This window comes from Monodon monoceros, unplaced genomic scaffold, assembly GCF_005190385.1.
Source record: "Monodon monoceros isolate NGI ecotype Baffin Bay Population unplaced genomic scaffold, NGI_Narwhal_1 Super_Scaffold_22, whole genome shotgun sequence".
Taxonomy (NCBI): domain Eukaryota; kingdom Metazoa; phylum Chordata; class Mammalia; order Artiodactyla; family Monodontidae; genus Monodon; species Monodon monoceros.
In genome coordinates this window covers 24,317,739-24,333,185 of record NW_021703779.1, presented here as the reverse complement: position 1 = coordinate 24,333,185, position 15,447 = coordinate 24,317,739, and the positions used below count along the sequence as shown (strand labels likewise).

Sequence of the window (15,447 nt, the reverse complement as noted above, 5' to 3'; positions counted from 1 at the left end):
CTTATCTGTATTAGGTTTTTGTTAACGATTTGTAGGAGTTATTTGCTTTGGTACCCCTAACATATATATGATATTTTTGCATATAATATCTGTTGTATATGATATTATACTTCATAAATTCTGCTATAAGTGGCAAATTTTTTCAACATTATATTTCTGAGATTCAGCCATACTGAAACATTTGGCTTAATTTCACCTTTCACATTTTATGAAAATAACATGTTCCATACATCCATTATCTTGTTAATAAGTATATACAGTAAGATTGTTTCCATTTTTTCCATTTTTATGAACATTTTTCTACATGGGTTTTTTGGAATATTTGTAAGAGTTCCTCTAGGAGAAAAATTATTGACTTATAGACTAAAGGCATTGTGATAGAGTACTAACATGTCTTCCCAAGATTCTTATCCCCGGTATACACACACTTTCTCCCAGCTTCTCAATAAAACACTAATCTAGGTACTGGTGTGAAGAGATTTTGCAGATGTCAAATAGTCCCAAATCATTTGACCAAGTGTTGTCTTGAAATCAGTCAATTGAGCATGGTATAACTGACTGTGGTCTCTGCAATTTCTACCCCAGGGGTAGTAATTCTAAATTTTTGCCTCCTCATCTTTATTGTATCAGCCATTCCAATTGGTGTATTAGCCTCTAATCTTTCTTTAATAGGAGGTGTTTTGGTTTTCTGATTAATTATGACTGATACACTTTTTCTTGCAGTATTTATCTTTGTTTTTAAAATGTTCATATAATGTCTTATTCTTGCTTGAGATATGATGTGACTGTGTATTTCCATTGCTACAAAAAAAATAATTTCCATTTTCTTTAACTCTCTCTTGTACATCATATGCCATCTATTTTTAAATCGATAGCATACAAACAAAAAACAGCATATTTTTTACAGGTACAGAAATAAAATGATTGTGAGAAGAATTCACTACATATCACTCCTATTGTTACTAAAATGACATAGTACCTAATGTCAGGGAACATAACACTTTTCTTCACTGAATACCCTTATGTGTATCCTCAAGAATATTGGAAACTGAGAGAACTTGATCCACCTTGCTGGAGTGTATTACATTTAAAGTATACCTGAGTATTTTTAAAGAAAAGACTGCAAAATTCTTCTATAAAGCAATTCATCTTCGAGTTCCTCCTCCTCCTTCTCTTTCTTCTCCTTCTTTATCTCTTCCCTTCACCTTCACCTTCCCTTTCTTTTTCTTACGTGTCCCATCTTAATTATGCAAATATGAAGAAAGGAGGCGCCTGTTGCCTTGGGAGATGTATATATCTGCAGTATAATTAGCCTAGCAAAGAAGGCTCCTCTTAATATCCCTTGGTTGCAGATTCTGTTTACTGGGAGGAGATGGATAAATGTGCCTGAGAGCCAATGAGTCACATGGGAGGAAAGGATTAAAACTCCTGCAAATCCCTTTGGAGGTCAAACATTATTAAAAACTCACTGATGTTTTGTGATGGTTCTAGACAAGATCTGCTGACATGAAAGGCCACCAAGCACAAGCTATGTGCTATGTAGAAATGGGTAAAGCAGTTGAAGATCTAGACTCTTTATTAAGAGGACTATTCAACTCAAGAAACAGAAACTGGATTCCTGCTGATATAATCATTCGAGGATGCGAGCATTTGATTTGATTTCAAGTTCAAAAAGCAAATCACACTTAAACTTTAAATAAAGCAGTGCATGTAAAGTACCTCTGTAGTCTCTGACAGTAAGTGGCTACTCAGTAAATGACAGTTATTTATCCTATAACTCCTCCTCTACCCACACTGGGGGGAAGAAATAGAATATGTATCATTTGGTTGGAATTTCCAGATTTCTTTTGGGCTTCTGTTCACTGCAAAGCACAAACTCCCAATTGATCCTCCCTTCATCTCTAGAAAGTCCTCTTACCATTATTATTAACAGCTCTTCTATAAAACTGCCACAATTCAAGTAACTTCGTGTCTTAGACCTCTTTTCTGTCCTTACAACATATGAAGGGACTTCCTGTGGCTGATCAACATTTATTGATCCAAATATTTGCTGTCTTCCAATAGCATTGAATTAAAATTATTCTTAATTATATCAATCCCAAAATTTTAAGATTATCCCATTATAGATGTACTTTATTGAATTTAAATAATCTAATTATCAAAATATTTATATATTAGGATTTCTAAATTCTTTAAGACTAATAAATATTAACACTGTGGGAAATATTTCATCTTCTGACGTTGTTTATTAACAAACTCAGTTTGTGTGTGCATCACAGTAGTACACTTAACCAAGCCAAACTATTTTTATCCAAATAGATGGAGAAAATAATTAGGTCAACTCTTTTGCTTAGTAAATCTACACTCATTTCAAAAAATTATTCATGGAGATCCCCACCTTCTATATGCTGCCAATATTATCAATGAAAAAAATAGTGCTATTTTTGAAATGGCAGTTATACAAACTTACCTTTCCACATTTTCTTAAAAGTGACCTACCTTTTAAAGATTCAAGGCATGTATTTTATTTCAAATAGCATGTTTTACTACTGTAACAATTTAATCTACTTGCCTACTCCTTCAAAACTTAAGTTCTTGATTTTTTTAAACTCATCACATTTTTTTACAATCCCTTCTCCCTCTTCATAGACAGCATTCTTGATTTTTAATAGAAATTGCATATATTTAAGGTGTACAACATGATGTTTGATATACAATACATAGTGAAATGATTACTACAGTCAAGTTAATTAACACATCCAGCATTCTTGTTTTTACTTAAAAGCATCACAATTTTCAAAATTGTATTCCTCAACTTGTCATAGAGTAAAAACCTCCTTTTGGCTTAAGTTATGGGTGTTTTCCTATCTCATATTTTGCTCTGGAAATAGAGGAACAACTAACTTTAAATCTAAAACGTATTTATAAATTTACATCAAGAATTTTGAAGTCTTTTTAATAGAATTATGGCATGTTTTATACTGTTTTGTTAACAACCACTTGCAAATAAGAGGCATTTGGCAATTGTTAAACTGAATTATATTCTCCTTATTATCATATGTAGATCTATATCTAAGATGAACCCCAACAAAACATAGCGGCATCTTGGTACACTCAATAGGAATAAATACAATGAAATGTTTGCTCAGGTTATTAGTAAACACATGCTGATTTGTTTCCAGAAAAGCTTCAAATGTTGTATTTAAAAAATACTAGAGGTATTTTATACTTTAGCTTAAAAAATAAAGACACTAGTGTATTGATAAATGGTAGTTTGTGAAATCACTTCTGATTTGGTATACTGGGGTAGAAATTTTCAGAAAAGTGAGAAATAACTTACTAAAAGTGAGTATGTACTATGTATTTTGTAAAAGTACAGGTAGTTATTATATTGCTCTAGCCCTTCATTATGAAGATAACTATATGTTATTGCAGCCCAGACTATATTCGCAAGTTTGTAAAGAGATACCTAACTAGCTGTGTTCACAAAACTGCTACAAACCAAACACTCACAGCATTTCATTTCATTCTCAGTGCCAAATCAAAGATGAAGTACCTGGATAGGGTATGCCTTTGTACAATTAAATGGGAACATTCAGGATGAAGGAGCATAATTGCCCAAGTTCACGCAGTTTGAATATGTCAGATCAGGAAATAGAACTCACATCTTGTGCGTCCAGAGACATTTCTAAGACTGTTTCTATATGACTGTTGCTTCTAGACTATCTGTATCTAGAACTATGTCCATAGATGATGTTCTCTTCCCCCTTCCTAGATGCCTCTATACACATCCTTTCTTCACCTGTACTGAGCTAATTGGCTTTCATTTGAGGTAGGAAATATGACTCTGACCCTTGACAGATTTAGAACAGATTTTTATTTCTATTCTTGTTTCACAGGGGTGAGATTTATGAATGCTATTTAAATACTTCTTAATTTAAATGTGCTAAAATAATATGAAGTTAGAAACTCTTTAAATGGGTGGTAATTCCAAGTATTCAAACACATTAGGAAATGTAGACGAGGTCATTTTGCAAAGTTAAAAGTGCAAGAACTCAAAGTATCTAATTTAAAAATTAATTTATTCTTGTATCTGTTATGGAATTAGTTCTCCTCTTCCTTTTTTTCCTGTACTATTTTTCTCTCCTCCTCTTACTTCACAGGCATATATTCAGATATCCAGCCCCTGTCAATAAGCCTCCTTAATTGAGCCAGGTGGTCTTGGAGGCAGAATTTCACCAGGAATACTAAAGGTAGTGCTTATGTGGATGCTCTTTAAAGCCCCAGAGGACATTTGGCAATGACTGAAGACGTTTTTGGTGTCATAACTAGAGTACAGGTGCTTCTGTCATCTAGGGGATAAAGACCAGGGATCCTGCTAAACATCCTTTATGCACAAGACACCCCCCAACACACACACACACACACACACACACACACACACACACACACACACCAAAGAATTATCTAACCCAAAATATCAATAGTGCTGAGACTGAGCAACTCTGACCTAGGTAGGCATGGATCTCATTTTCTACTACGGAAATCTTGTAAAAAGTTTTTTATGATTAACCTCTTAGCAAGCTCTATCTAACTCACTGGCAGAGATTATATTTATGATTGATATGATCTAGTGCACTGTCCAGTATAGCAGTCACTAGCCACATGTGATTATTTACATTTAAATTAAATTTGTCATTGAATAAAGTGAAAATTTCAGTTTCTTGGTCATACTAGCTAGATTTTGAGTGCTCGATAACCACATGTGGCTAGAGGTTTCTTTATTAGAACATTTCCATCATTGTAGAAAGTTCTATTGCACAATGCTAATCTAGAGACTCCACATATGAACCACAGTGAAAGTGAAATATCTGATAGACACCATGAATGATATATCATGTGTGTGAAGGAAATGGGGGTGGGAAATGTTATCTATTCTGAAGTTTATATTTTTACTTTTAATGATCAGTCGTGTACCTACAACAATATCTAGAGAGGTTAAGGACTGAGCAAGATAACCAAAAATAAAGTAAAATAAAAATAAACTTTTCTTGAGAACAATTGAGGCCACGCTCTAGAATTTTAACTATACACATATAATATGCAAATATGTGTTCAACAGCCTATACGATGGGTTTTAAACATCGATTTCCATTTCTTTTTCAATCAATGAAATAGGATAATAGTTAAGCAACTGTTTTCCTCTTCTCTGTCAAAAGCTGCCTTGGGCCTACCTCACACTATTTGCACTGGGATATATGTCTCTGCTTCATAGCTGTGATTGCGTAAACCTTACTGGGTTTGCTAAGAACAGACTGTAATCATAAAGTCTGTGTAATTTCCCTCTGAAAAATTATTGCATTCCTCTCATATGTTTGGTTTAACCCAGATTGTGGTCCTTAGTATAGCTGCAATATCTGATCTTATTCCACATGAAATTAGAAGGAAACAGAATTCTCTATGCTTTAAAAGAAAAATTGCACCAGGTCGGTTCAACAGCCAAAGGAAAACATATTCAAGACTATTGCAATAGGGGAGAGAGATATAACTCAGCTTCACTGAAACAAAAAGCAGGAAAATTTTAAAGGCTGAGGTGAGCTAATGGAAAAATACTGGAGGATGTTGGAGGGAAGTGTGTCAGTATGATTAGGCTATCTGTGTTTGCTAACTGGTGCTTATTTAAGTTAGCCTTCAACTATCACAGAGTCTGGGAAACATTTCTGATAATTACATTTCAAAGGGATGGCTCCCAGGTCTTTGAAAAAGACATTCCTAGGTTGTAGAAGACTTATATCTCAAAGAGACAGAGAAAAAAAATTATCATTGCCAGTTTTCTTAAATAAATGTTCTACACAAAGGAAGTCAGGGGTCTGTAGTTAGGAAGAAGCCTGGCTAAAGTTTAGTCAAGCTGAGGGGAATGTTAAGGCTGTCTTGGTCAGTGCACAATGAACTGTGACATTTTAACCCTAAGTTGCTGGGAAGAATAATTACTGATTTGAGTTTAGGTCAGAAAATGGAATCTTCCATTGAGCAATATCACACCCCCCCCCATACAACACAATTTACACATTTTATCACCCTGAATGAGGCCTAAGACAGTGCTATTTAGTTTTGTTTTGTTTTCAGGTAAGCAGCTTCAAGAAAACCAGTACTGAGTAATGGAAGGAAGAAAGAGTCGGAAACAGTAAGGGCAATTGTACCTAATTATCAACTTGATGACAAATTGAAATTATAATGGAGTTAATCACAGTTAAGGCATACAAAACTGGAGTTGGGCAGCCATTAAGGATCTGGTTTCAGACACATCTTTGCACCACTGAGAATTTGAATTTTCTTTGAACTCTACCAGAACCAAGGACATCACCAGCCAGCTGCAACCTTATGGTCTCAAGGTTGCTTGTAACTAAGCAACCATTTCGGACCCCAACCAACCATTACTTAACAAGCATCCTTACTTCTTGCCAGCTCCAATTATAATTCTTGATAAACAACTTACGTAAATAACTGTAACCTTGAGGATTTTGCCTTTATCAGCCTCCCCCATGTTGTAGTCGGGCGGAACACAATTCAAGTGCTTCTTGAAGCTGTGTCTCCCAAGGTGCAGTACTAACAAACCCGAAATAAACACTAAAAAGAAAAAAAATCCAATCAGTTCTCTATTTCTGAAATTTTGTTTAACAAGCTGAAGCGAATTAGGACACAAAATTCATTCATTTTCAGAGTTTCTAAGAGTATCTTCTAAGTCCATAGCTATACTATAGTGAATCAGATTTGAGGACAAAGTCTCCATTTCAGAAGGTCACAGAGTAGGAGAGATAAGCTCCTAGGCAAATTGGTCATCTCAAAGAGAATTTGCATGAAGCAGACATGCAGAGTTTCCTGGTTTCTGAGCAATATTTTAATTTTAACCTCATAAGACTATTGTGCTGCTTTTACCGCAAACAGTGTGGGTTCTAACTTCTCCTTCATCTCCAGAATAAGGCAAGTCTCCCAGTCTCATTTGTCCATAACATTGCCTTTGAAAGCATTTATCACAGTTGCAAATATTTAATTATTTGCGTAATCACTTAGTTTTAAAATTACCTGCCCTAGTAGCCTGTGAACTCCACGAGAGCATGTATACTCATAGCTTCCTTTTCCATTGCTGTGTCTCTAGCCTCTAGCTTAGCACATGGCCAAGAGTAGGTATTAAATGATTATTTTCAATGTAGTGATATTGTGTGATAAACTCTTTGCTTCTTAAGAAACTTACAGGTAAATTCCTTTTACTCTGCATCAGGCTTCTTAAGGAAATTTTCTAAAATGTACTGTTTGTTCCTTTAAAATAATATTGCATATTCAAAACAATTCAGAGCACAATGAAGCATTTCATAAGTTATGAGCACAGATTTGTCTCCATATGTTATATGTCATAATATATATGTTATTAATTTTCAAGATAGAGAGAAACCCAATCTCCTCACATACTTCAAAATAAACATTTTATAGATAAAAGTGGCATAACCGAAGTGAACCATATCAGTTTTTAAAAATGTACAAAGAGTATGTGGCCAGTAGGGTTGATGTGTATTTCCACTGATGGTCAGAAACAATTTTAGACTAAAAAAATAATGATGTAGTCATGAAAAACAAAGGACACAAATGAGACACAATAAGGGCAATGAGATTATGCTACTTAAATGTAACTCAAATATATTGTATGCCTAATATATCTTAGATACTTTATAAATTGCATTTAACAAAGTAAAATAAATTTTTTGTTGAGGAAATATTACCCTAAGAAGGTTAGCTAGAAAATAGCAACAGAAGCTAAAAGAATGGAAAAATGATAGTTTAAACCTTATCCCTAAAACCTAACTCCAGTATTTAAGTTTGAATTAGATGATTTTCCCAACTGAGATTCTTCATGTATTTAGTAAGCTTAACTGGACTGATTCTAATTCATTTTCATACACAATGAGGCCTGCTCTTTAGAAACTCTACACTATGTAACGTTTCACGTCACCTTTACATTTTTAAATAGTTCACTGCCAACCAACATTTGCTCATAAGGGTTCAATAAAAATGCTGAGGATATAAAGAATGAATGATATTTTAACCTTGTTCTTTTCTCTTACCATTGGGCATATTACATTATCACAGTGTTCAAATCTGCATCAAATCTTATAATCCTGGGTTATTTGTAAATGTTTTAGAGATAGTTGAATTTTTTGGAAAGAACATTTTAAATTAAATTTATGTATTTAATTTTCTGATAGACAATCAGAGCCTTTTGATCTAAAAATTATTCCTCAAATGTCTTGTAGAAAAAGTGACTCAAGAATAAACTCATGCAGCAAATATTTTCTCATGCAGAAAATATTGCCCGAGCTTTATTGAGATATAACTGACACATTGTGTAAGTTTAAGGTGTACAATGAGATGATTTGATACATTTATATATTGTGAAATGATTACAACAATAAGGTTAGTTAACATATCCTTCACCTCACATAGTTACCATTTTTTAACTATTTTAGATGGCCAATTACTTTTCCAAGTTATATGTCAATATATGTAAAGAGAAAGGTTTTCTCTGAAAAGTCCTACTTTTTGTTTAATATTTCTGTTATATAACATATTGTATTATATGTTGGGGTTAATTTTTTCCAAAACAAAAATGAATGTTTAATACTTCGTTCTTAAAAAATAAAGTATATGATATGTTGATTTTAAATTTTGAAGAAAACTGTGATATTCTTATAAATTAACCAACTACTTTCCCTCCCCCTCTCCCTCTTTTCCAGATGCCTCCCTTATCCAGATGTCTAGGACTTCCAACCAACTTCCAAAGGCTTTGCGTTTTTCTCATCTTAAAAAATTTCCCTATTATTTGATTCCTATGATTGTATTTGCTTACTATATACCATTAAGTGTCGATCATGTTGTCTAGGGCTCAGCAAACTACCTCCCCTTGGACAAATCCAGCCCACCACCTGTTTTTGTTAATAAAATTTTATTGGAAGACAGCCACGCCCATTCATTTGCATGTTATCTTTGGCTGATTTTATACTACAAGGACAAAGTTCAATAGCTGTAACAAAGATCATATGGCCTGCAGAGCTTAAAGTATTTACTATCTGGCCCTTTGCAGCAAAAGTTTGCTGTCTCCTATCCATTGCCTGATATATAGCAGGTGCTGAATATATACTCATACATTAATTACATTAATAGATGATGGATGGCAAATGATAGGAGAGATGCAGGCTTTATGTAAGAGGAGACCACTTCCTTCATTCCGGGTGTTGAGATCCAAATTGGCTTCTGGAGTATGAGTGGGTTTTATTATGGCTAAAGAAAAAGAAAAATGTAACTCTTCACAGAAACAATAAATATTGGGACCAGGTGGTGAAGTGAACTAAAAGATTTAGTTCTTGGCTGTTGTAAAAAACATATAATTTCATATCAGAAGAGTGTACTAATATCTGATTGCCTCCAATTCTCAAAAATTGGATGCTCAGTAAGAACACTAAGTGTGGTAGAGTTCACTATTACCTAATTTAAGAAATTTTCACAGCCTATTGTGTTTCTTATCTTGAGGTACTTTCATTGCTACTTCTACCTTTGCTGTGGAACTGTTAACCAGTCAAAAGTGAAAATAAACAGTCAATGAATTTCTTTCTAAAGATTGCTATAAAATGCTTACAGTATAAGTTAGGAGTTTGGAATTAACCTATTCACACTACTAGATGTAAAACAGATAACCAACAAGAACCTACTGTATAGCACAGGGAACTATATTCAATATTTTGTAATAACCTATGAGGGAAAAGAATCTGAAAAAAATAGATATATATGTATATATAACTGAATCACTTTGCTGTACACCTGAAATTAATATAACATTGTAAATCAACTATACTTCAATAAAAATAAGCAAATAATTTTTTTTAAAAAATGCTTAAAGTAGAAGAGCTTGTAATATTTAGGGTTTTTAGTTATCGGAGTTATATTACAGTCCTTTGAAATATGGATAAATAAGAGCTGGCTTGAAAAAAAAGTTTAATAGAAATTATGCAGCAGAAATCCAGAGAAGGAGAAAGAATATAGTTTCTTCAGTTAGTGAAACTTGATTTCTTAGATTTCTCAAGTAGTTACTGGACTATGGAATCTCCAGAGAAGTGACTGAACACCAGAAATTTTCATGGTTGATAGAAATACATTTTCTTTGGTCATATACGAAGCAATCTTGAGGATGGGCAAATATACTATATAAAGAGACTGTCAAACGTTGTTGTTTAAATTGTATTGCTTTTGTGGATTTAAACTGGGTTTATAATTGTATATTATAATATATTTAGTATAAAATAGAATGTATAATTGGATTCTTCAAAATATAGAAATGATATTTATGTCTCATTTCTACTTTCATAATTCCTTATTTCATTTTTTCCATTTAAATTATCTCTGTCGTGCTGTTTTACATTCTTTTTATCTGCTGTTTTATTTATATTTATACTTGTTTATGAAGATAGAAAAATTCATAATAAAGGATGTGGTTGGCAATAAATAAGCTGTGAGACTGCATATTTTGTAACAGAGGAAGCTTGGGACATGAAAAAGAAGCCCTGAGCGTTAAACTTTCACTCTCTGTGGACGCAGGGGGCTGCAGCATTACTCCTGAATAAAAGAAGACCTGGCTGTGGAGCTGTGAGGACTTGAAAAATCTGTTTACAAGCATGGTGCCCAATTTGCAAGTTAAAGTGGAATATAGCTGGACAATAAATTTAAGAAGCAAATCCACCTGCCATAAAGGGCACTGCTTTTCAACCAAGAGGCCAAAGAAAAGTAATAGTTGGGAAAGTCCTGATCTTAGAACTAGGCATTTTGAATAAAAATTATTAACACTGGAGAGGGAACTGCCATATAAAATGCTTGTATCAGACCATCTAGTTTGGTGGATGAGGAAATCCAGCATATCTAGTCATGAGGTATTTGCAGGACAAAAAGCAAAATATCAATCCATTGTTAGAATATCTTCCATCCTCCTCCAAATGATAGAATTCAAGAATGAAAAAGAGACCTTACAAATGAAGAAGAGACTGAAATGTGAATAACAGCCTACAAAAGAACTGACTTTTCTTTTCTTTCCTTTTTCTCTTTCTTTTCCCCTTTCTTTCTTTCTCTCTCTCTCTCTTTCTGTTTTTTCATTTATCAATGCTTTATACAATCAACAAGCATTGAGTGGCAATTATAATTTATTGTGATAAACACTGAAGATAAAAAGATAAAAAATAAAGCAATATAGTAAATGGATTAATAGAAATGTGCACATAGTATTATTGGGCACCTAGAGGAAGAATGTAACACCATTTAAGATGAGGAATTCAGGAAAGAAATAACCTCAATATTGAGTCACTGGTATGAGTATGAATATTGAATATTGAGTCATTGGTATGAGTATGAATTGGCTGCGGGAATAGGGACAGGAAAGAAGTGAGGTAGAGATTGAGCAGAAGATATTTTTGGCAATTAGTGTGTTATAAGGAAAGTCTTTGAAAAGCAAAACTACACAGTGTATGAAGGAAACAAGTACCATTCTGGGTTACTGAAGCCAGAAATTTGAGGCAGGGAAATGGTCAGTGATAAGAAAAAGGGTCAGGTCATAGAGAGCCTTGTATAAGTCTTTTAGAAATGTTGGAATCCATTCTATAAGTAACTAGGACCCATGGAAGCATTTTAAGCAGCTGAATTATTTGAAGTATTGCTTTTTAAATAATGTTGGTGGCTTTTTACAGGGTTTCCACATTTTTAGTGGGGGCCACTGAATATTGATTAGTCACCCAAGCAGATTTAGGAAGTTGTAATAGTGAGATGTTAGATTTAAACTTGAAATATTGAAGTTGTTATGAGAATGAATAGAAGGGAGCTTATTAAAAATATTTAGAGGGTAAAACTGACAGACTATTATAATGAATTTGATGTCAGGGTTGAGAGAAAAAAGAGATTTAAAAATGACACCTAGCTGGAATGGTTGGGTGGATGGTGGTATAACTAAGTAAGATATAAAATAATCTAGAAGGAAACAAAAATCTGGTGGAGGAAAGAATAGTGCAGTATTCTTATATGCTATATTTAAGGTGTCTGCATACAGCTGGATTTAGTGTGTAACTCCAGGAGAGATCTGGACAGCATAATGGTAAGGATGAGACAATGACAATGACTGGGATCTCACAAATAGAGCAGTGGGTGAAAGGTAGACCATTACAAATTTTCAAGGCTGACAGATATATCCAGATTTAGAAAAACAATGGGTGAAGAATGGGAACCAATATTAGAGGCATAGGTTCAAGGAAGTAGATCATTGAAATAAGGAAACAAAACATTTGTGGCAATGTGTAGGTCAATCCAGGCTAGCTCCATTATGTCATGCTCTGTCCACTCCTAACCAAAACTTGGCTGACTCAGATGGAAGGTCCACTTTTCACTTCATTTCTCTTTACTTTCTCACTTCCATCTTGAATTTAATTCTTTGCTATATTCCTTTTGGGTTCCAAAAAAGCTCCAGATTTGAGCATTTTCATGCTTTCTCTCCCATAGGCTCAACTTTCCCTGTCCCCGCACCCTTGTATGTATGCTTTTCAAAATCATGCCAGTATCCTGGCAGTCTCATTGTAAGGTGGTTTTGTTATTGCTTTTGTTGTTGCTTACTTGCCTTCACCATATTTGTGCCAAACAGTGTGGTGGATGTTGAAGAAAGCAAAAATAAGAGGATGTTAATTCCAGTTCTTTGGGGGTTTGTAATCTAGGTATTAAGATATGCTTAAAAATCACTATCATTTGCTGTAGGAATTAGAGTGAGGTAAGCGGAAAAAAAAATGTAATATAATATGATCCCAGTATTTTTAGTTTCCTTCCTTTTTCCCACTTTAGAAGTGTTAAAACTGAAACCCAGAAAGCTGATCTTGACTTTCCCAAGATCACAGTACTGGCTAATGTTTAAATGAATAGTTCTTTGGTGAACAAATGGATATTGTGGGGGCTGAAGATTCAGATTTAGGAGTTGACTGCAGGATTAACTATGCCCGCACAAAGTGCACGTTATCATAGAGAGCTATCTATTTAACTGCGTTTCTAGAAAAGGCATATTACTTAATGGAAAATTCAAAATACATGACATGTTCATTTCCATTCAGTATATCTTGCTACAATAATTCCATGTGCTTAGTAAAAAGAAAGAAAGCTCTCTAAAAACAGCAGGCCACAGTCTTTCCTTGTTGAAAACCTTACTCTTCTTTGTCATATTGGCTGATGTTCAGCTGCACACAAAGAAGCAGGTTGTTCCTGCTGGGCTTCACAAGGAGGAGGTGACAGAAGCCCAGGTATGAGCTCATAGCCATGGTCCCCGACATGGTAGGGTACAGCAGTCCCTCCATTCTGCACAGAGCCACATGTTAATTGTATATCTGTTGAAATGCTGCTCCCTCCAATCCTGATCTACAGAACACTGTGATGAGAGCTCTAGGGAAGCCCTGTTCCAGAACCAAGGAATTTTTATGGCAGTGATATAGGAAGATGAAAACATCTCATCCACAACTTCCATTAAGTTGGCTACAGTAACCAGGCCAGGGGACCTAGGCTTCTGGTGGGAGAACTCACAGATCTTTGTGGCATGCCTATAAATGTCCAGATAGCCATCATGGATCCCCAGAGAGAGCTACTATCTTCCTGGCTACCAAGCAGATGGCACCATCCTCAAAGGCTTTTAAGTACTTGAGTTAGGACACTAAAATATGCTGTAATTGGCTGTTAAGTATAGCAATGGAAGGACATATTTGGAAGACACAGTCAGCTAGATATTGGTTCATAATTATTTGTTCTGGAAGATTCATTGTGCTGGCAAAGGTCAGGATCACAAACCGGGCCTCCTTGTGATTGGGCCAAAGAAATTGTATACTATATCTTACTTTGACTCCACAGTTTGAATTCATCCACAAGCAGCAAGACAGTCTCCAGAGATGGTTCAAAGCTATGTGATAGCAGTTTTACTATGAACTACATATGTTGGCCTTTACACATTGGAATAGGAAGCTTCTCTAGAGGAAGGTTTCTGAACCCTGGCACTATTAACATTTTGGGTTGAATAATTATTTGTTGTTGGGAAACTGTCTTGTGCACTGTAGAATGTTTAGTAAGGTCATGCTCTCTGCCTACTAGATGCCAGCAGTAACACCTCATCAGTTCTGACAACCAAAAATGTCTCCAGATATTTCCAAATGTCCCCTGGTGGAAACCACTGCTCTAGAATTTTATTGGTAAATATATTCGTATGGCTATGTTTTGTTTTTTCATTAAATCAACTCACACTTTAAGTTATTTAATAGATTTTATAACACTGATATTTAAAAAATGTTTTTGATTGTCTATTTACATAATAATTATTTATCCAAATTTAGCAAAAATATAAGTAAGAATTCCATGGATGCCAACTTTAACCAAATTCCTTTGTCTAGAGAGGAAGGTATGAGCAAACACAGAAGGACCCAGGTAACAGTAGTGGCATTATGTAAAGAAGTGTGTGTTATTACATATGTAACCATCACTAAAGTACTGTAGAAGAACAGAAACCATTCAAAATTTACTAATTTTAGCATGACTTTGAAAACTACTTAGTCTTTTAGAAATGTTGGAATTTTTTAAGACTGGAATTTACGAGTATCACCTTAACATTTTTCTTCTGCTTTCCTTTAATTTCTCATATACGTAGTGTCATTTCTTAATGGTGACAGAGGCTTTTGGTACAAACAAGCTTTTTACCAGGGAATAGTATGTTTTTTTCTGCAAGATAACCAGCCTACATTTTGGCATTAGAATTTTCTAAAAATAATAAATATCTCACTTTTTCCCTCAAAGATTATCCCAATCTTAAATAAAATTAATTTAGTAAGATGCTTAACATTTAACTGGCAATGGTCTTCAGAGCTGTTTCATTGGATAATTTTTCACTAGGATTTTTTCAGAATCTCTGGTATCAGAGAAAGCTTATAGTAAAGGAACAGATAATTTTATTTTTAAAATATGCTTTAAAATTACTTAAGCCTTTGGTGGGAATGTAAAGTGATACAGCCACTATGGAGAACAGTATGGAAGTTCCTTAAAAAACTAAAAATAGAACTACCATATGACCCAGCAATCCCACTACTGGGCATATACCCTGAGAAAACCATAAGTCAAAAAGAGTCATGTACCACAATGTTCATTGCAGCTCTATTTACAATAGCCAGGACATGGAAGCTACCTAAGTGTCCATCAACAGATGAATGGATAAAGAAGATGTGGCACATATACACAATGGAATATTACTCAGCCATTAAAAGAAACAAAATTGAGTTATTTGTAGTGAGGTGGATGGACCTAGAGTCTGTCAGAAAGAGTGAAGTAAGTCAGAAAGAGAAAAACAAATACTGT

The 15,447-nt window shown here is 34.4% G+C and overlaps 1 pseudogene; it reads right to left on the bottom strand.

Annotated features, from left to right (window-relative positions):
* Positions 1–13,391, bottom strand: part of LOC114905761 — a 31,054-nt pseudogene extending 17,663 nt beyond the window's left edge.
* Between the last annotated feature and the right edge of the window lie 2,056 nt (positions 13,392–15,447).